This window comes from Neolamprologus brichardi, chromosome 20 (assembly GCF_056152115.1).
Source record: "Neolamprologus brichardi isolate AB-2024 chromosome 20, ASM5615211v1, whole genome shotgun sequence".
Classification (NCBI taxonomy): domain Eukaryota; kingdom Metazoa; phylum Chordata; class Actinopteri; order Cichliformes; family Cichlidae; genus Neolamprologus; species Neolamprologus brichardi.
The window spans coordinates 31,643,527-31,666,136 of record NC_142123.1 but is presented as its reverse complement, the minus strand read 5'-3'; the positions used below and the strand labels follow the sequence as shown (position 1 = coordinate 31,666,136).

At 42.6% G+C, this 22,610-nt stretch overlaps 1 protein-coding gene across 1 annotated transcript in view; it reads left to right on the top strand.

Moving 5' to 3' along the window:
* Nucleotides 1-22,610, top strand: part of plxnb3 (plexin B3) — a 105,285-nt gene that overhangs the window by 780 nt on the left and 81,895 nt on the right. The window lies entirely within an intron of this gene.

The following is a 22,610-nucleotide window of genomic DNA, read 5'->3' as shown; positions in this document are numbered from 1 at the left end:
AAACAATACAACCCCCCTCCCTCCCTCCCCGTCCTCCCCCTCTCCTCCCCGTCCTCCCCCTCTCCTCCTCCTACACAAACACACAGAAAGTTGCTGGACCTGCTCTTTGTTCCAGTTTAAATTAATGTGGTCAGTATTTCTAGGGAAACTGGGCAGGGCCGCTGATATTTTCTGTTTGGGCCCTCGGGGCCCTTAAGCTCCTGGATACCACATGATTCCAGGCTGATGCAGATCTGCTGGTCCTGATTCAGTTTTTAAAGTTGCACTGTTACCCTTCCACAGATCCTGCTCAGGCTTTAACTGCTGCTTTGTTGGTGTATCAGACTTCCTGTCTGTGGTTGCAGCATGTTGGCTCCTGCTGAATGTAGCCTATAGAATAGTAAAGTTGTCGGGACTCCTTCCAGAGGCAGAAGTGGCGCTCTGGTTTAGTTTGCAGTGACAATCCGGTTGATGGTGCTGAAGGAGATTCTGAGTCTGTGGTTTGCTGACAAAGTGGGGAAAAGAGCAGAATGCCCCTTTATTTTGTGATGTTTAGGAACAGCTGAACCTTTTTTTGTTCAAACTCTTGATGTTCTCCATGAAGGTTTGAATTACTGAACACTAGGGCTGCCACGATTAGTCGACTAGTCACGATTAAGTCGACTATTAAAATAGTCGATGACTAATTTAATAGTCAACGCGTCCTTTGAAGCTTTGTAAGATCACAAAAGATGCAGGAATAAGTAGTAGGATTTAAGAGTGTAATAACGGACTGAAACAGAAGATGGCAGCACTGCATGTACAAGGATGCCAGCTGCCGTTAAACCCCGAAGAAGAAGAAGCTGTGTCCCAGAATTCATAGCGCAGCCCAGCTCAGTTTCCAACAATGGCGGCAGCTAGTTAGTTTTAATATTACTCTTATTATTCTTTCTGGGTCACAAAATAAACGTTTAACATATTTTCAGGCGAGAATGTAGCTGTGTAAACCTCAAATATCTGCTCAGTTTATCAAGACACCACATATTTTCAAAAGCGCTCCGACGTTTTCGTCTGTTACCCACTAGCTCGATAGCTAGCTGGGGGCTAGGCTCACTAGAACCCGTGAGAACACCGGACTCCCGGCTTCAAACCCACCGCAGTCTTTCGCTACTCAGGTTAAACATATATGAGTCACTTAGATAATTTAAAAATGTTATTGTTTGGCTTTTTTCAGTATTTTAATTGTTCCTGAGTAAATCGGTTTGGCTGAGATTAAAGTTGTAGTTTTTACACAGCTGAATAAACGTCAAGCAGACAGCTGATTAAACAGAAGTGTGAGATGCTGGAGAATTTACTCCGGTGTCCTGTTATATTTTAGATAGCAAGGAGTTTATTAAACTTCACCAAAACAATCTGCAAATTTCATTAAAATTTAATAAACTATCATCTTGTCTTTATTTTTAGTTAGCACATACCTTAAACACTTAAAGCTGTAAGCTAATGATAGTTATATAAGAGCAGATGCTGCTGGTGCAATAAGCTGTAGTTTTACGTCCAATGGATGATGATCTGATTAGTCGACTAATCGCAAAAATAATCAGCGACTAGTCGACTATCAAAATAATCGTTTGTGGCAGCCCTACTGAACACAAAACATGGAACACTGGGGAAAATGGTTGGTTCAGATACTTAAAGTTCATGCTTTTAAAGACAGAAAGAAACTGTGTTTAAATCTGGATTCCAGTGCTCAGTTAAATTGCTTCAGTTTACCCACTCCTCTTCCAGACATCTTGCTATCTTGGGAATGTTTCCAGTCACTTGAGCTCACCAGCCACTTTATTAGGTACACCTGTTCAACTGCTTGTTAGCACAAATATCTAATGAGGCAACCACATGGCAGCAGCTCATTGCATTTAGGCATGTAGACATGGTCAAGCTGACCTACTCATCAGAATGAGGAAGAACAGTGATGGTTGGTGGTGCCAGAGGGTCTGTCCGAGTATTTCAGAAAATGATCATCTGCTGGGATTTTCCAAAACATGCATCTCCAGGGTTTACAGAGAATGGTCTGTAAAAGGGAAAATACGCCATGAGCTGCAGCTCTCTGGGTTAAAATGATGTGTTGACAGGCTGCTTTGAGGCGATAAGAAAGCAACATTTACTTAAATAACCACCCACTGCTGCAGAAGAGCATCTCTGAACGGCCAAAACATGTTGAACCTTGAAGCAGGGTTACAGCAGCAGAAGACCGCACTGGATCGACAGAAAACTGAGGCTGCAGCTCCCTCGAGCTCACCAAAACTGGGCAGGAGAAGACTGGAAAGACATTGTCTGGTCAGTCTCAATTTCTGCTGCATCATTCACATGATAGGGACAGACTTTCAACAGCATGACAGCATGAATCCATCCTTCTTTGTATGAACAGTTCAGGCTGCTGCTGGTGAAATGGTGTGGAGCATATTTTCTTTGCACACTTTGTGCACCTTAGTACCAACTGAGCATCTTTTAACCATCACAGCCTGCCTGAGTATTGTTACTGAGCATGTCCACAGCTTTCTGACCTCAGTGTACCCATCCTCTGGTGACGGCTGCCAGTTTTTAAAGGTCACCAGGACATGAAAGCTGCAGGTGAAATATGAAAGAATCTGCCTAAAAAGTTTTCCTCAACATTAAGTTTTAAAAACCTTTTTCCTCTCAGAAGATTTACTCGTACCTCCATCTGTGCTGCTTTTTGTTTGAACACCGCATCTTTCTTATTATTCTGGTTTAAATGATTTTGTGTTTGGATTTCTGACTGTACACACTCCAGGTTTCTTTTATACAAAACCTCGTTCTTTTAGAGAAAAACAGGAAAAAAAAAATCACAGAGACTTTGAAAAAAATCCAAACATGAATTTTGATTATCGATTAAATTATTTCAGTTTAACTCACAAGTAAAGGCGTGTTATTCCTCCAGCTCCTTTTTATTTAAAAGAACAGGAGCTGCCCACACGCTGCATAAGTAAGACAATAAGATTATAATAGAACAACAAAATGCATCAAATACATAAAAACTGTCCAAATAATGAAAAAGATGTTTGATAATCTTGATAATTCACAGTAAAGGTGATTCAAACGTAGATGGAACAAATGGGAACTGATGAAAATCAATTAATGGATTAAAAATAGAGGCGGTGTGGTCAAAGTTTATTGAAAACAAAATGAAGGTTTTGCTGCTGGAGGAGCAGCTCTAATGCATGACTTTGTTTCTTTGTGCAATCATTAGATTCCTGCAGCAGCCTGACAGTCACAGTTCAGGGCCGCACTGATAAAACTGTTAAATTGTAGATTTTCTGAATGGACTCTGGTTTAAAGAGACAACCTGAAGACTCTTTTACCCGATTTAACCCAGAAACCCGAATGAAGCTCACCCACTGACCACCCTGGCATGTGATCGGCTCGAGGCAGTGACATCATGCTCCTCCTCCTCATCCTCCTTTTCCTCCTCATCATCAGTGAGATGAAGATTACTTAACCGAAATGCCCATTTGACTAATCTGAAGGGTTTAGTCTGAGTCCAGCTTCAGAGTCAGATTACTGCTTCAGCTTAATCACGTCTAATCCACACACACACACACACACACACACAAACGCACACACACAGGGTTAATGTGCTTTAATCTGCAGTTTTAGTCAAACTGGGCTCGCACCAGTAACACCAGCACAGAGTGCTCTAGTTTCCTGAAAGTCACCATCGTGTTTCCTCGTTTCCTGCTGCAGAGGATTTGATGCAGTGTTAGCGGATGAGCTGATCTGATCAGCTAATTGATTAATCAGCAAATACAAATAGAGTGAGATCTTTTTAAACGGGGCACAATCTGCAGAATCTGTGACGACATCGCTTCACAGATGTGAGAAATATGTGATAATTTTAGTCCTGTGTGTGATCACTGTGAAGACCACTTTGGTTGCTGGTGTTAATGTGTCATTTCTATATTTCTATATGCTCTGGTCGTACAATGTACTTTACTACTGTGCTGAATGTGTTTGTGGAGGTGCGAAGGCATAAATAACAGATAGAAAAAAGGTCCAAGTGTTCACGATGATGTGGGAGAAAGATCAGAATAAATAAATGTTAACGAGGAAGCTTCTTCCTGCTGCTCCCTTATTCACAGCGTGTCTGATTTGGCAGTTTTTACACCGGATGCCCTCCCAAAAGAGTTTTGTGTTTTCGAACTGGGGATCTTTTGCTTGTTAGGTGAATATGTAAACTAATATTAGTCATCATATTTAGGGGGGATCCTAATACAGGGGAAGAGGATTGTTAAATGTCCCCAGGAAGCATGACTCCCTTGTTCCCAGACCGACCGTCTGTCGTTTTTGAGCATCTTTCTCTGGACAGGATCCAAATAATTGGACGGAGATTCTTCAGAAATGTGTTGCTCAGTGGTTTCTTGATTCTGGCTCTCCACCCCCCCACCCCCCCCACCCCCTCCGCCCTGTGCTCCGAGTGCTGTGGAGAGACTCTGAGGGAGGATCTGCTTCTAACATCTTAACTCAGTTAGTTTACAAAGGTTTATAAAGTAACAACAAGATAATCTGGGTTAAAATTTTACTCTCATAGTATTTTATGTTTGCTTTAAATTGCATTACCACCCCCTCTATAAATAAAAGCCCACACTGACTCACAAGAGGAAGTGACATTTCCTCAATGAGCCTGTGGAAAGATCATCAGGCGCTCCTGCAGCTGCCTTTGTCCCTCACAATCTTTTACTGGGTCATGTGATACTTTACAGTCCCAAAGATGTGAGTCATGACCAAGCTCCTGGATGTCCTCCCTCACACTCACCTCCTTATTTTCACTTAGTAATATCAAATTAAAGTTCAATAAGTTGAAGAGATCCAACATAAAAGGAAACATTTCAAAAAGTTTAGTAACTGCACAATGTTTGTTAAGTTAGTGAATAATCATGTTCAGTGGAGGCAGAAGACATCCAAGCAGGTTCTATTTTTCTCTCATAATCTGATTGTTCAGAAAACGTCAAACAACATCTGAATGAGAGCGACGGAGCACGTTTTTTTTCTCTTTCTTCTTTTGTGTTTAGAAATGACTCACAATACTTATCAGTAAGAAAACTGCTTCCAGATAATTTCCCGTCTATCTGCTAATTGAGTAATCGGGTCAGGTGTGGACTGCTCGCTGGTTTCTGGGGGAATAATCCCACTGACGTGTGCGAAGGGGGCCAACGGGGGCCCCGCTGACAACTCCTTCCCCTCAGGAGGGGAATTATTATCTTCAGCCCTGCAGATTATGTGATAAAGACTTTTTGTAATTATCTTAAAGATAAATGACAGTTTGGGAAACATGAGAAGCACAAAAAAGACAAAATAAAGAAAATACATTTGAGTTGAAATGGGATTTGTTTCGTAAACACGCAGAAATAAAAGTGTCGCCCAGTTTGCTGTCAGTCTCGAGGAGCTGAGCTGAAGTCAGTGTGACGGAAACGGCAACAGTGTGTGCGCTTCACTGTTTGTGTGTCTGATTAGCTGTCAGTTTCTAAAACAATCTGTGTGACCATCTGTTTTAGTCCACTGTACACACTGTGGGTGTGCACGTGTGCTCCTGGGAATTGTTATCACATGCTCCATGTATGCACACACGCCTGCACAGGTGCTGTTATGTGTCTGCAGGTTCTTTTAAAGATAATTGGAATTAATTTAAGATCTAATATCTGCAGAAGGTTCAGTGAGTGAGGCTGATCTGCAGATCTGGATGATGTTTGGGAACGCGATCGCTTCAGATCAGTTAAGTTTAAGTTTAAAAATAGGTAGAAAAGTTTGGTGTGTTTGTCGGTGAGAGTTCCCGGCTCCTTCTCTGACACATTATGGATGCAGTGAACCAGAAAGAGTGAGAACATACACCGGGCTGTATCTTTGCTCTGATAAGGAGCAGCTGTACTCACCAGCACAAAGCTGAAACAGTCATCAAGCTGTGTGCCGGCTGTGAGCCCTGTCATGATTGGCTAATATGTTGTAAAGCAGATTGGGTTTTTGAGAGGCGGCGGGGCAACCGCCATCACTCCATCACCGGCGTTGGGCAGTTTTCCCATGAATTTCTACTCAAGAGTCTCCCGAGTGGCGACTTGCCCGCACGCTCGCTGCTGTGTCAGCTGTAATCTTGCTTAGCACAGCTACCAGTGAGCCGCATCTTCCCACAGAAAGCTTCCCCCGATCACCGCTCGCTGTATCTCTGCTTGTCTAAGTGTCTAAAAGTCTCCAGGCTTCATTTGTTTCCTCCGAGCGAGGAGCTTCGCGAACCAACTGAAAGTCGTCCCGCTCGTTTCTCAAACCGCCCTCCTCCGCGCTGTCTGCAGCAGCTCCTCGTGATCTTCGCTCAGACCTCCTTACTTCTTTATCGACTTTATTTATAGCGTTGTAGTCTTAAAAGTTAAAATATAAAGTAAACTGTGAGCATTTTTGTGGATGAGCAGCAGAGTAATGACGGCTGTAGCTGCTCTTGGCGTGGTTTCCAGTTCTTCTCAGTTTTGTCACCTGAAGCTCTTTATTAGCGTTTATCTTGAACAAACATCAGAAACAGCAACAGTGAAATAACCGGAGATTAGCTTCAGCGCTCAGAATATTAAAAAGAGGAGTCTCCTTCAGAGCCACATTTTCCAGCAAAGAACCAGCAGAGCCGCACGTATCAGGCTGTAGATTGATCAGCTGATCAAAGGAGACTGTTTACGTGTTTGAGTCGAGAACTTCTTAAACATGCTGACGTGAAGCGAAGTGTTTTCATGGTTTGGACTTTTGCTGACGTCACACGCTGCTCTGTGAAACTGAGCCGAGCTGTTCTCTGATGTTTTATGCACCGAACGATTAATCGATCTGATGTTTGCTGCTTTTCATACATAAAATCTGATTAGAACATAGTTTGACTCATAAAAACAAGAAATACAGAGAAAATCTGACTTTATGTTTTATCAATTTATGTTTCTGAATTCTTAATAAAATCAAATCTCCAAACATAAATTCCCCCAAACGGACCCCAGAGTCCACCTGGAACCAGAATCAGACCCTCTGAGCAGAAAACGGCACTGCTGGTTTGGGTGAACTGACCCTTTAATGTTATTAATCCTGTAGGACAACCACTGGCTGCAGAACATCAGAGGATCTTGTGTGTGTGTGTGTGTGTGTGTGTGTGTGTGTGTTTCATGTGTTCCTGCAGATGAAAGAGTTGCTGGTTTGATTCCTCAGGGACTCTCAGCCAGCGGCTAGCTGCTACTGATTTGAACCACGACGACGCACACACCAATCCTCAGGAGGCTGTGTCTGTGTGTGCGTGTGTGTGTGTGTTTCTCCTGATCCAGGTTCCATCATGTTTTTCTTTTGTTTTGGTTGCATTCTTCTGAGCAGCTTCACTTCAAGAGTACAGTTTTCTTGGCTGAAGTTGTCTCACTCCCCGTGTTTTCTTTGGACACTGTGGCAGCCAGCTATCCCAGAATGCATTTCACACTCCCCAAGCGGCTGAATGGAGGTGCTTTGCTTTTCCCTCCAGGGACTGCTGGTCAATCAGCGAGGACTCCAGCAGCTGCAGAGCTGAATTCAGAGCCTCAACTTTTACACTGAGGATTAATCAGATTGATCCAGTAAATCGAATCAGAGCGGACTGATTTTCTGTAAATAGACACAACCTCTGGGTGTAAAGAGCACGAGCTGTCAGTGCACTACAGGTGCAGTGTGACAGGTATTAAGTGGTGGTGGGGTACCCGGGTGTGACATCAGCACAGGGGAAGCCCGAGATCAGCAAAGCCACAGCGTTTAGAAGAAGCTGTCATTTTATTTTTTCTATTGTCCAAACACTGTATATAAAAGATGGACACAAACCCCATGACATCACCTCGTTTCCTGGGTGGATAAAGCCAGCCAGAAGCATTGGTTGACATCTATAATGCTGCTGGGTCAAACAGTAAACATCATTTTATCACAATAATATCTATTCAAATGTAACTGATTACAGGCCAACTGATACAGAATATGTAGGATAAGGACCCAAATGCAGGACTCACAAACACGTGGCTGATTCTTTGATGCATTGAGTCTTCTTCAGTCACCTTTGTCACTCAGCATGTGTTAACCCTCCAGGGTATAATTGGCCGTTTTTGACTACTTTTGATTTTACCTCTATATTTCACCTTTAAAATATGTTTTTCTTGCCTTGTTTGGTATCATTATTTTCAGCACAACCTCAAATATCTGAAATTTGAGTTATTTTTTCATTTTGGTATACTGTATTAGCACAGTTGATCTAAATTCAGACAAAAAATTCAAAATCCGAGTAGAAAAAAGTTATATTTTTTACTGTAAAACCCACAAACATGTTTAACGAATCATTTTCATAACATGAAATGCAAATAGAAATTGTACATTTCTAAAAATTATGCACAAGTTTTGCAAACAACAAAGTTATATGGTACTATTTACCTAAAAATGCAGCCAAGGCCTCAGGCGGTTTTTATATAACCATTTAAGTCTATTTACAGAACAATCAGGTGTGCTTCATCAAATAAGAAAGCACACAAATTATTTGTGCCAGTCCAAAAAATGTAGTTAGTGTTCAGTATAAGACAGAGGAGAACACCAAAGGCCTAAACCCTGCAGGTCTGACAGGAGGTGTATCAGTCCAGTTTTCCATGTGGAGACAGCGTTTACGCTGGAATCTGCCTTTGATGGCCCTCCTCCCTAAACAACCAAATGTCACATGTTGCCATATCATTTTTTTGATTGGCTGACATGGTAAACTCTAACACCAATAGGGAAGGGGTGTTTTTTCTTTTTCTTTTTTCACCCGCAAGCGGAGAGTGTTTGCTAGCGCTGTCTGTAGAAAACGCCGTTTTTACCGTTCTTCCCGTTCTTCCCGTTCTTCCCGCTGTAAACACCACAGTTTTGTTCAGAAAAAAACATCGCGTGTATTTTTTATCATAACTCTGGTTTTACGTGGCCCATCGACACAATTCTCAAACTGGTATATAGTTTGAAGTCCGCACTTTTGACCCAAGTTGAAATGGAGACTCTGACGTGCTGCATCTTGTAGCTGTGTCATCTTAAACTGGTCATGACGCGCCGGCGCGTCCGGCGACCCCAGAGGGTTAATAGACCTCTCTGCTGAATCACACTTGTTGTTAATCTCTGGCTTTGTTCCACTGCTTGTCTTTATCCTGTCTTCCTTCTCTCACCTCAACCAATCACAGCAGATGGCCCCGCCCCTCCCTGAGCCTGGTTCTGCTGGAGGTTTCTTCCTGTTAAAAGGGAGTTTTTCCTTCCCACTGTCGCCAAAGTGCTGCACATAGGGGGTCATATGATTGTTGGGTTTTTCTCTGTATGTATTATTGCAGGGTCTACCTTACAGTATAAAGCGCCTTGAGGCGACTGTTGTTGTGATTTGGCGCTGTATAAATAAAATTTAAATTGAACTGAATTAAAGTAAAAGAGGCAGCTTTATTGCAATGTAGCAAAATTACTCAATACAGAAACCAACAACTGAAATGAGGAACTGAGATGCTGGTAAACTATAAACGGGAGAGCTAGAAACTAGGAGCGTGGATGATGAGGACCACACAGGAAACACCAGGACGTGGGGATGCCGAGACAACGGGCAGAGGAAAACACACGAGGGACTAACGAGGGAGGTAGAAACCCAGCTGGGAGAGATCAAACATAACGAGACGGGGAATACACTAACACAGGATGTGAGACTGTCAAAGTAAAACAGGAAACATGAAGACACGGACTTGACACTGAGACAAGGAGACACAAAAACATGAAACAGGGAGACACAGACAGAAACCTAAAGACTATAAACTATAACATGAGCACAAAACCATGAAGAGAAACGAGACCACCACCAACAACAAATCAAAGAATGAACTCAAACCAGAAAGAACCAGAACTGATATTTGGTTATTTACAAATATGTATTGGCCAATTTTTGTTACCTTTTTTGCATTTCAACACACAAAGCACAAATATTTCCCTGACATCATCTTTTTATCCTTAGTTTTCACATGATGTCAGAGCCACTGGGACATGCCCACCTGGAGCACTGCAGCCCTCCAGCCATCCTTTGAACGTCTTCGACTTTAACTTGCCTGATAGCTCCTGTGCAGTCGGGTGCAATAATCAGCGTTTATTTACAGCTGCCAGCAGAGTTTGTGGAGTATGGCACCAACACCTCCCTCCACAGCCCCGGCTGTCAGTGGTGGCTCATTTAAACCGTAGGAATGATTTACCCGACACTGGAAGAATACTGGGTTGACTTCACTGTTATGATGCGACATTAATGTGACAAATTTATACTACTGGCCCTACTCTGTCCAAGTCAGCAAAACATAAGTGTGGTAGTTCATTTAAGCTAGCTATGTAGCACTTATGTTTGTCGTAGCCACACACGGCCGCCTTACCACAAAGAAAATGCACGTAGCTGTCTGTACTTTGAAAGCTTTCATCCTTGCAGTGGTGTGAGGTGAGCAAAGATACTCGTAGATGACACTGAGCTGAAGCTCTGGGGGACACATCACCACTTTCAGAGATTTAAATAAAACCGCTGGTTTTGGAACAAGTCCCCAAAACGTGTATGTCTGTGAAGGTTCTTGCCATCACTCTCTGCCATCTATAATCCAGTTTTGAGTTCCCTCCCCAGACGCCTTAACGCCCACTCACATCCTGGGCCATCTGACCTCAGGAATTCGCATGATAAGGTGGGGCCAGGTTTCACAATGAGCTCACCCGAAACTCTGGCTGACTGGGACCCACACCCAGTTTCACACCTTGGCTCACGCGATTAGAGGATCATCAGGGGGTCCTTTTGTCCCTCTGTGGGGGGAAACTCCCACTAGGTTTATATCTGGGACTCTCCACCATTTGACCTTAGAACTGAAGAAGCTTCTCGGATGAAGGTGAAACGTCTTCAAGCAACTTAAAGAAGTCCAGACGCTTTTCTTTGCAAGCTCCTTTGACCCCAAAACGTGTAGTTTCTCTTCACATCTTAGTTTTCGATTGATGGATGTGTGGATAGATGATCCAAGTCAGCGGTCCCCAACCCCCGGGCCACAGACCGGTACCGGTCCATGAGTCGTTTGGTACCGGGCCGCGATAGTTGAGGCTCAGGTGTGAAATTTATGGTTTTCAGGGATTTTATCGTTGTTTTTTAAATCATTTTTATCATTAACTCGGTTTCCCTGGGTGTTATGAATAAATCTTCTTTTTTTTGGTACCGTACTGGTTTTATTTTGTTGTATTTACCCGCGACACCTTAAAGGCCAGTCTGTGAAAATATTGCTGGACATAAACCGGTCCGTAGCGCAAAAAAGGTTGGGGACCGCTGATCCAAGTAATCTTGCCTTGAGACAGGTGAAGAAAAACAATAGTACTCCGACTGTCCACTATCTGCCCTCACGATGGAGTAATGTTTGGCCCGCCAGGGTAGCGAGTTGGTCATGTGACTAAACAAAATATGAATGATCACATTAAGTCGAGGACTGCTTGGATCTACTAGTTGTTGCGTTCTGTTGAACAAACTGTGTGATGTCATAATTTTATATCATCGATGGGAGTTTCTCCCATCTCTTCTTTACTGTTTTAGATTTTCATTTATTAAATATACAGGCCAATATATGGCTACACGGACCAATATATTGGCCCTCCCAGTAAGGCTCTAATGAAGGCACATCTTTCCCCAGCGCTGCAGACATCCTGTCAGACAGGCAGAGGTCCCAGGAGCCCAAAGGTGGGGGCTGTCTTCAAAGACCTCCTTGGTCTTTGTGGTATTTCAGAACCAGGTTATTGTTGAACATCGTATGTTTTTAGGTTCTGATTCTCCTGCGTAAATGCAGCTTCATTGCAGTCTGATGAGCCTGAAGGCTGTCATATCACCCGCAAACCTAACAATAGGTTCGGAGTGTGGCTGGGCTAGCAGCCATGCGTGAAGAGTGCATGAAGGTGGGGGCTCATCACACAACCATGGTGGGATCCCAGCGCTCTGGGTGGAGGATGTGCACTCGCCCAGTTGGAGAGTCTGGAGGCTGCTGATGAGGGAGCGGAGCGTGCCGAACAGCTTCTCCTGTGTGACTGTATTAACACCAAGCTGCAGTTAAAGAAGAGCATCCTCATGTTGGTGCTGTGTCTGTAAAGGCCTGCAGGGAAAACGCACTCACCTGCTGCTAGACAAATTGGTGTTGGTGTCTGTCAGCCGGCACAGTCAGAGCGAGCATTTTTAACAATATATCTGTTAAGGTTTTGATAAACAAGGCAGTCCACTGCAGAACGTGGTCAGCTGTCACTGTATTCCTGTGGTTTCGTGCCGGTTTACGCTGACACAGCGGAGATAAAATCACTGATTTTTCAATGCAGAGCTTGTTCATCCAAATGTCATCTTAGCTTGCTACTGTGGCTGTTTATAACTTACCAGCACAGACAGGCACAGCTGTATGGGAATGCATCCTAATGAGGGTTTACTAGTGTTTACACTGCTGACTTATGAGTGATTCCTTTAACCAACTAGTATTTTGGGCGATAACTTCTGAGGGCACCAATGTTCCCTTGCTGTGTCCGACTCGTTTATCAAAAACATGATGAAGATTTTTCACTTCATTTTCTGGACTTCACAGCTTTTCCTTCAGGATTATCTCATGTGTGCCCTCTAAGAAATCTGAGAGAGTGCGAGTTACTGGTTATATTAGAGATTCTCTGGCTTAGACTGCAGTCTGCTTCTGAAGTCCTTTAATGGACAGACTGAGGATAATCTCCACCTGCTGTGAGAACCAATGAAGTCAAATTCACACAAAGATGGTGGAAGAAAACACGCTTTAATTCATGTGTTTGAGATTTTCATGAAATTTGGTTACAGCTTGTTCTACATTTGGACAAAAGCCCGCTAATGTAAAATAACTCAGTTAATTAAGTTCTTATTGAGTGACTTACTGAGCAAAACAGCGGAAGTTTTAGACGCATAAAAGACATAGAAGGATTCATGTTTTTACCGGTTTTTGATGTTTTATTGATGAAGTTGAATCTTTGGATAAGCCAGAAATTAAAAATAGTTACTTCTGCAGTGATTTTAGTATTCTGAGACGGTTCATTAAGTGGGCCGTGTGCAGTCTGCTGTAGCAGGTGTGTTTGATGTTTTTTGTGGCGGCTTGAACCTGAACTGACAGAACTGATAAGACGAGGAGGGCGGAGGAGGGCGGGGTGCATGGTGGTGTTTGGGGGTTGGAGGGTGACCGGAGGACGAGTTGAAACAAACAAGAACTCACAAAGACGAGTAAAGGGGGGTTCTGGGTGGGTGTTTGGGGGTCTATTGTTGATCCCAGATTAGGGTGGGGCCTCCACACCGATTATACACACACACACATGCACCGTAGAGTGGAGTGTGAATGAAGTGTCCTTGATCGCACCAACTGCTGAGCCCCCCCCATCCTATTCCTCAAACTCACCCAACCCTCCCCCACCCACCCTCCCACCCTCCCCCGTTTGTGTGTGTGTGAAATCACGCACACACTAACTGTGTGTGTAGCTGGAGGTGATATTAATAATCCATAAAGAAGCTGGTTTCTCTCAATCGCTCCCTGTGGAGCGCACACACACACACACACACACACACACACACACACACACACACACACACACACACACACACACACACACACAGTGCTAACCAGCTGTCTCGCTGCCTGTCAGACAGACAGGATGGTGGAGTCACTTTCTGCCTTCTCACTGTAACACTTCAGTTTACAGTCACATATTTTCAGCTAATTTCCTGGAAACTTGAGCCGAATCTTTGCCGACTCTCTTCTCAGCAGCGAGCGTTCGGGAGGACGTGCACATTGACAAATTAAACAATCGCCACATGTAAACGTCGCCGTTTACATTTAGACATTTTATACAGAAATGAACAGCAACAACAAAAAAATAAAAACCCTTCTTGCTGTTTACCTGCAAATTTCCATAAAACATCTGTGAGGTGCCATATGTTAGAGATCTGCTTTAGTGCATCTTCAATTTGACTGACGGTTGTGCTGCACGTGGTGGAGCTGCAGACATGCTGCAGTGTTCAGCTGTTTGCGGAAATTCCTTTGGTTAGTGTTTCAAGTGTCCTCTATGCTGTGAAAGTTCAGCCACTCAGCAGTTACACTGACAAACTCATCTTTAGCTTATCAACAAATGCGCCTGTAGTGTTTCCATCATAGACTGTTTATGTGCAGTTCCCTGGTTTCTCTGAGCGAAACAGGCCAAATCTTGGGGTGGAATGCTAATGCTAACTTACCAGCTGACGCGAGCAAGCTTGGCTGAGAAGCTGCATATCGTTAATGTGCAATGATTTTCAAATTTGCTTAAAAAGCAGAAGAAAATAGTGAATTTGTTGTTTAGGAGTCCAAATTAGAGTTTTTTACTTGGATTCCTGAACAGAAAAAAATAGTTTTAGTGGTTTTGATTGATTCATTTCTGACTTTTCAGAGAAGTCTGGTGTGTCGGTTAAATCTCGCTATAAAAACATGATTTCAGTTTGTAAAATTTAAAATAAATAACAATATAACTTTTATTTTTAAAGAAATTATAAGGACATAAAAAGTGATTTCTTGTTTTTATAGCAGATGGTCTAATAAACCATTTACAATATGGCCTCTGGTTAATTAATTCTCCCATATTCTTATATAATATCATGTATTTTATTTGAAATGACAATGTATTTATATTTATCTACAGATTAAAAGTATACACACTAGAATGAGGGCGAACAAGGGAGGTTTTTACATAACCAAATATATATTATTACCTAATTTTAAATAAGGTGTAAGTAATATTGTGGAGACTTTAGATGTTTTATAGTAAAGGTGACACAAATGCAGCACGGTGGCACGGTGGTTAGCACTGCAAGCACAGTGCTAACCACACTGCAAGAAGGTCCTGAGTTCAATTCCACCATCAGGCCGGGGTCTTTCTGGGGAGTTTGCATGTTCTCCCCGTGTTTGTGTGGGTTCCCTCCGGGTACTCCGGCTTCCTCCCACCGTCCAAAGACATGCAGCTTGTGGGGATAGGTTAATTGGGTAATCCAAATTACCACTAGGTGTGAATGTGCGAATGGTTGTCTGTCCCTGTGTGTTGGCCCTGCGACAGACTGGCGACCTGTCCAGGGTGTACCCCGCCTCTCGCCCTATGACAGCTGGGATAGGCTCCAGCGCCCCCCGCGACCCTGAAAAGGATAAGCGGAAGCGAATGGATGGATGGAGGGTGACACAGATATTAAGTAATTTTAGGTACTACATATGTAAGAACCACGTAATTTCTTGGTAATTTTGCAGAAAAACAAATAATATTTCCCCATCTTACAAAATTAAAGTACACTGTACAGTTTGGGGTGTGGCCTTACTATGGAGTGACTTAACCTGGTCCAGGTATTTTACAGCAAGGTCGGCACACCTGTCCTGCACACTACTTTTGAAAGTTGTGTTTGAACAATGATTGTGATGGGGGGGAAAGAAGTTCATTATAAGATGGCATAGACATGCAAATGTTGATGCTAGTGATTTTTTCTTGTAACCTGGTAAAGTAGAACAGCACATTTATATTGGTAGAAATACAGGATATTTGAGAAACAAAACATCTATTCTGCATAATGAACAATAAGATGGAAAAAAGCAAGACAAAAAACCAGGATAATCAAAGTGTAAGATGGGAAAGATCTATTTTTCTGCAAAACTACCAGAAACGCAGTACTTGAAACTACTTGCAGTGTAATTTTTCCTTCTTTCCTGTAAAATACATAAAGATATAAACTACTTAAAATGACTTATGCAGTACTTTAAATTACTTGCTGATTAATTTGTCTCAGTTCCAGTGAAATACCTGAAGTTATGCAGTTATTAAAATTACTCAAGCACTTTGGAAACGTACATATTACTTAACAAACTTGTTTATTTGTGTCCTGTAAAATGTGTAAAATGTGCTATATGAAAAGGTTGTGAGCAGGTTTGCTTTCACCTCACAGTCTCCAGAGTTGCAGGTAGCAGCAATGCACCAATTACATTTACCATCACTGCCAATTAAAGGCTTTGTAGTATTATAAAGGATGGGTGTAGCCACTGTGACATCACCCACTGGTTTGCATGGTACAGTTCTCAAATCCTCAATCCAAGTGTCTTCACTGACGCCATTTTTAGCTTTTTAAAAATTGCCTGACAGGAGTACGCCCATCTTTTATATACAGTCTATGCTGACAGTGAAGTAGGAGAGCTGTTCCTTCCTCGACTGCTTTCCAGCACTCTGCCAGTCAGTTTTGAGTGGGTACTGCTTTTCAGCGGCACAGACAGAAAAAAATGTTGTGCACAGATTTGGCCCTGGCACACAAACTGCCAGCACCAAGAATTATAACATCCTCATAACACAGCTTCTTCTACAGCTTCATTCGGGTGGATGCAGTTTTCTTTTTGGATGAGTGAGATTCATTCATTCACTCATTGGTTTTGCAGTGAGGTGCACAAACACTGCAGTTCCTGGCTCTCGATGCTTCTCGTGGTCAGCTGTATAAACACCACAGACTCACGGCACACCAGTATGAACAGCCGCCACAATCAGTTATGCCTCACCTCATCGTTGTCTTTATGAAAAGATAAGAAGCCCCATAAACGACTATTTATGAGCAGAGCAGGTGGAAGATGAAGCTTTTATTGGGGCAAAGTCAGCTAACTTTTTAAGTATCAGATTTAATTGATTATTCTATTCATGCAGCTTTTATGTCCCTGTGTCTCTTGAAATAAAAAATGATTTATAATACTTCAAAATAACTGCCAGAAATAAGCAGCTGGAGGCTTTTCAGCATGATCACAGAGCAGTAAGACTCGCTTACAGAAGCACTCGGGTTTCATTTTGCGACACGTTTTATAATAAACAAAGAAAGTAAATTAGAGCTGAAACTTAATTTGCTGAAACTGAAGCAAAAGTGAAAAAGAGCCAGTGACATTTTCCAGTGCAGGAGCTTTTCCTGGCAAGCAGCAGAGACAATCAGGTCTGACCGAGGAAGTTGTTTTACACCCAAACTGCTCCTGCTCAGGGGAACTTTTCAAAAAACTGCAAAATCTAGACTTCTGTTTTATAAGCATGCTAAAAAAAAATTCAGTCTTTCACAACGAAGGCCTTCAGGCGAAAACTATATGAAAGAAATCCGGCTACAGCTGCTACAATATGAAGCACTCGCTGGACTGAATTTGCTGTTGTAATAAGCATTTCAGCCTCCCCGGTATCAGCTCACTGACAGTCCAGAGGTGTTTGGAATAAAACTGAGCTTTAATGGGAGTGTTTCCTCCCGTTTAGTGGGTCCCAGTGGACGGCAGCCACACTTCCACCTAAAAGCGAACCTGTTGGGATGTTTCACTCTCCGTCTTGCCTCCCTGCGACAGCTTTCACACGTCCATGGTGTTGACTGCAGCCTGACAGCTGAGAGAGGAGTCACATCACTCTTCATGTCACTGGACCCAGTTTAAAGTTCAGACTTGCGGCTGTGGGTGAGGACCGGGATCCGGACCGGGACCAGAATCACGCAGGGTTCAGTTTCAGGATTCCTGCACAGACAGGAAGAAACTCGCTCTGTGGTTAAAGTCAGGCGAGTTTCCATGGAGACGGCCGGGGTTACCATGGTGATGAGGAGTATGGCTGACGGCGAGCAGTGAGGGACCTCAGAATGATAGGAATACCAACACGAGCGTGTGTGTGTGTGTGTGTGTTTATAATTGGCTGTGATAAAATATTCTCTTTGATGTTGAAGTGAAGCCAGAACCAGTAAGCAAAGAACCAGTCACCCAGAACCACTGATTTGTGATATACATATACAGTAAGAGTCAACACAAACTTGAGCTGTGACACAAACGTGAGTGACAAAACAGCGTGTGTGTGTCCGAGGACGCTCTCCAGCCTCGCAAATGTCGTCCAGAGAGACGCAAGAACAAAGATTTCAGCGAGCTGAGGAGATTCTGCAGGTGTGTTCCTCTTAACCTTGAGCTCTTTTCATCTCTTTCAGAATGACTTGTTATGCTCTTTGTGTGATATTTGTAGGACTTTCACTCTTAGGAAGGAGTAGCAGCAGTCCTGAATCTCTTCCTTTTGTCACTGGTTTGTCTGGTTGTGGACTGATGAGGACTGTGGTCTTTAGAAAAGCTTTTGTAGTCTTTTATATCCGTGTGCATCTCTGTAATGGTTCCTCTGACGCCCTGTGAAAGTTCATACCAGTCAATCTTTCCTAATAGGCAGTCTTTGAATGCCTTTATTTATAGAGCGGCTCACCTCTGAATAAAGCAGCCCAATTCACTCACTCCTTAACTTAAAACACCTGACTCCAAGTAGCCTTTGAAGAAGCCGTTAGCACAGAGGCTTGCTTGTTTTTTGCAGCCTGCACTGCACAGATGACACAATGTGTTCAAATGATATAAAAGTGTAGCTGTTGGTGTGCTTTTAGTTTAGCGTGGGGCTGTCAAAACTGGTCAAAACTTGTGTTAAAATGTAGAAAAAAACGCCCACACTGTCATGAAAACTGGGTGTTCCCGGAGTTTGAGCTGGAATTCTTTATTATTGTTCACGCTTTGGTTCTTTGTTGTCTTTATTGTCAGTTTTTGTCTGCGCGTGTGTGAAAAAGGAGTCGGTCTCGATCAGTGTTTAACTTCTGCTTACCTCTGTTGGGTATAGTATGTGCATAGTGTGTAAATGTAAGAGTATTTCATATTGTTTCATATGTTTTCTTGATATTAATACTATATATAGAGTAAATTAGTGATGTTATAGCTGACCTTCGACCCCCGAGCCCCGTGTCCCACAAAAGGGGCGTTGTGACATATCTCCCAATAATAACATACGTTTTAAATCAAACTCAGAGAGGATATAATAATAATTTTGTGACTCAATTGGACGGAAAGATTCAACATGTTCATGGGGATTCATCAAACATCAATAATATTTAGATATTTATAGATATTTACCAAACCCAACTGTGCTTAGCTCCCGAGATCAGACGAAATTGGGCGTGCTCAGGGTGGTATGGCTGCAAGCCATGGGGCGGCTGTAGCTCAGGAGGTAGATATGTTTGTGAAGGTTCTCAGTCATCCAGGTCTTTGTAGTCTAAGGAGCTTGGAAAAAGACGATTTTCTTTCCAAGCTCCTTGGACCTCAGGAGGTAGAGCAGGCCACCTACTGATTGGAAGGTTGGTGGTTCGATCTCCGGCTCCTCCGGTCTGCAATGTCAAGTATCCTTGGGCAAGATACTAACCCCAAGTTTCCAAAAGTTGATTCTGGTCATCTGGACGTAGCGTTTTCTGGGAGAAACGTTTCGTCACTCATCCAAGTGACTTCTTCAGTCTCAGCTGACTGCAGGTTTCAATCTTATAAACAGTACATTTGCATAATGACTGAAACCAGCCCACTGAAGGAACAATGGGCTGGGAGGTCATAATTATGCAAATTCTCATGACCACTGATCAACAACCACTGACCAAAACCCACTGCTCAAAGACCACTGATCAATGGCCATGAGTACCATTCACAGAGAGTTGGGGAATGGCTGCAATCACATCATTGTAAGATGTCGAAAGATGTACCCTTAGGCCCCCTCCTCGATTCAGAGATGGTCTTTCCCTTTTCACGTAAATGGCCTCCTTGACTCCGCGCTCAAACCAGCGTTCCTCCCTGTCCAGGATGTGTACATCAACCCCAAGTTGCCCTCTGATGCATCCATCGGAGTGTGAATGTAGTTTAAAGCACTCAGTTTAGAGAAAGTGCTGGTGAGAATGGGTGTGTTTGGATGGATGAATGTGGCATGTTGTGTAGAGCGCTTTGAGTACTCTGGGAGAAAAGCGCTATATAAGAATCAGTCCATTTACTGTTTAGATATTTAACTGCTCTCCTCTGGGTTTCTCTGTTTCTTTTCTTTTTCTGTGGCTTCCCGTGTCCTGAATTATACTTCAGCAGGAAATTATACTTACATGACCCGAAACGCCTTTTAAACCTACATCATAACCTCACACATAACCCAACGTGCACCTCCTGAGAAATGTAATTACATGCTGGAACAATTTTAATGGTTAAGAGGGATTTCTGGTTGTGTCGTAAGTTAAGGCTTAGATCACCTGCAGAAGTGTAACTCAAACTTCAGTCTGGGTCTCAGTATGTGTGTGTTTTAGTTCCTGTTTTATTTTTTATCATATCTTGCGTGCTTCATATTGAGTTTTACTTCCCTTGTCTCGTTTATCCTGATTTGTTGCAGCTGTCTTCCCCGGTGTTTCCCATCTTCCTCGTCTCATACGTCTCATCGTCATCGATTGTTCACGCCTGCATGTCTACCCTCACCTGTGGCTCGTGGCTGTTTCTTGATTAGCCCTCATGTGTATAAATAGTCCTGTCATCCCCTGCTACATGATTTTACTTTAGTACATTTTATTATTTTGTGGACTTTTATAACCAAAAAAATGGTTTTCCTTTTGTTAATAAGTATGCCCCCCCCCCCAAAAAAAAAAGTTCAAAACATAACTCACAACAAAATGTCATGAATAAAGCAGTACAACACAATTAAAAAACACACGCACACACATTATAACAAAGGTAAATAGCTCATTAAGGAAACATACACACACAAAAGGAACTCAATGAAATACAAAACAAAATAAAGTAAAAATAGAAAGTAACTTACCTTTAAGTAAAGTTACTTAAAAAGTTAAATAAAATACAATAAAGCATGTAAAATGTCTCAAAAATGTTTTAGGAGGGATTTCAAGTCATCATATTTAAAAAAACGAAAAACAATAAAATTTAAAAATAGATTTGGTTTGAAGAAAGAAAACCAGGCGTGAAAGAGGAAAAACAATCAAATCTTTAGAAAATATGAAATATTTGGCTGCCATACATAGATGTAAGCATTTCCAACAACTGATATTATGAAACTGAGAGAGAGCATGATCACAAATTTAAGATGTAGAAATAATAACAGAAACTCACTCTGTCTAAAAAAGTTAATTTGGATTTGGTGCATGGTGTCCTGTCCGGGGAATATCACGCTGAAGTCCTTTCACATTCAAGCTGTAATATCTGTGAAACCGTCCACCTGATTGGGCCAAACAATATTGAGGGCTTCGAATCTGAGAAGCTGTAAATAAAACATCAGTCGCTTCGCTGCAAACCTGTGGTTTCTACAGGCCTCCAAATCTGCCGTCTGTGGTCGGACATCCAAATATTTTACAGAATTCAAGCATCCATCATCCACTCCAGAGTGTCCATACTCATCGAAACACGGCACCAGATATTTACCCTAAAACATTTCAAGGACCTGGTTCAGGTAGTTTTGTGGATAATGGAATTTTAAAATGCCCCCTCAAACCCCGCCCCCTGAAATGTCCTTAAAGCAAAAAAAATGAAAAGTTTTACTAAATATTTCTACAGAAACACGTCTTATAAAAGATCCACACATCTACGTGTCCAGCAGCTCTGCAGCTCTGGAGACAAACAGCTGTCAGAACTGCAGCCTTGTTAGATTAATTTTCTTGTCATTAAACTGCATCGTGTAGCTGAATTTAGAATATGTGTTGTTGACAGTTTACAGTCCGATTGTGCTCGTCTGTGATTATAACTTAAATGAAGATCAGACCACATTAAAAATAAAATTACGGCAATTTTAAAGGGTTTGCAAACGTTTTCTGGCGACTGAATAATGGTGGTCCCTGTAGCCCCCTGGCACTTTAATCAGGGACCCCCTGGGAGTTCGGGGCCCCTCAGGGCTTTAATCGGGCCTGCTATACAGAAGGAGCTGTTTTTGTTGTCGTTGAACATCTCTGTGTGTCAAACCGTCTCTGGACACGACTCGAGGAACCTCGCGGCCTGCTGGGTGTCCCAGCATATTCGGGACCGATGAAGTGAACTTTACTGAAAACAGGATCTTCACAGCAGCACGCTGAATAGTTTTTATTGAAACTCCAGGCTTTGACACTGTCTCTTTATTTAAATGAGCTCTGCAGACAAAGACCGCCTGAACAAAAGGATGTGAATTTAAATGAACTTTATTGAAAGACTCGGGGTGAACAGTGTTAATGAACAGTCAGGCTTCAACAGGGAGCCTTTATTTAAACAAAGTCTGTGAACAAAGGGGGACAAAATGACAGGACGAAAAAATGAGCTCTTTGGAAAAGCTTTATTGACAGCACGCGGTGTTTACAGTCTTATCGCTGTGTAAAGTTACTGGCAGCGGAAATGTTAGAGCTATAAACTATATTTAAAGCAGCGATAACAAACCATGAAATGATTTTACTCTAAACGTCAAGGCGTCCAACAACGACTCGACTGTCTCAGCTGTGTGATTTGAGTTTTAAGGTCGGAGCTGATTCGCCACGAGTCTGTTATCACAGTTACTGTTTGAAAGACCTCGCTGACCCTGGATCAGCCTGTAATGATGTTACACTCGGTTGTTACATTGTATATTTAGAGGGACAGAGCGAGCTTCAGGATGAGACGGTGACTAACAGGAGAGTTTGTCCCGATGAGACACTGCTTCACTCTGATACTGTCAGTATACACACCGTGTGTTTGTGTTACTTTGTGTGTGTGTGTGTGTGTACTGTGACTGTATCCTGCTGTGTTTAATGAAGGAGGAAG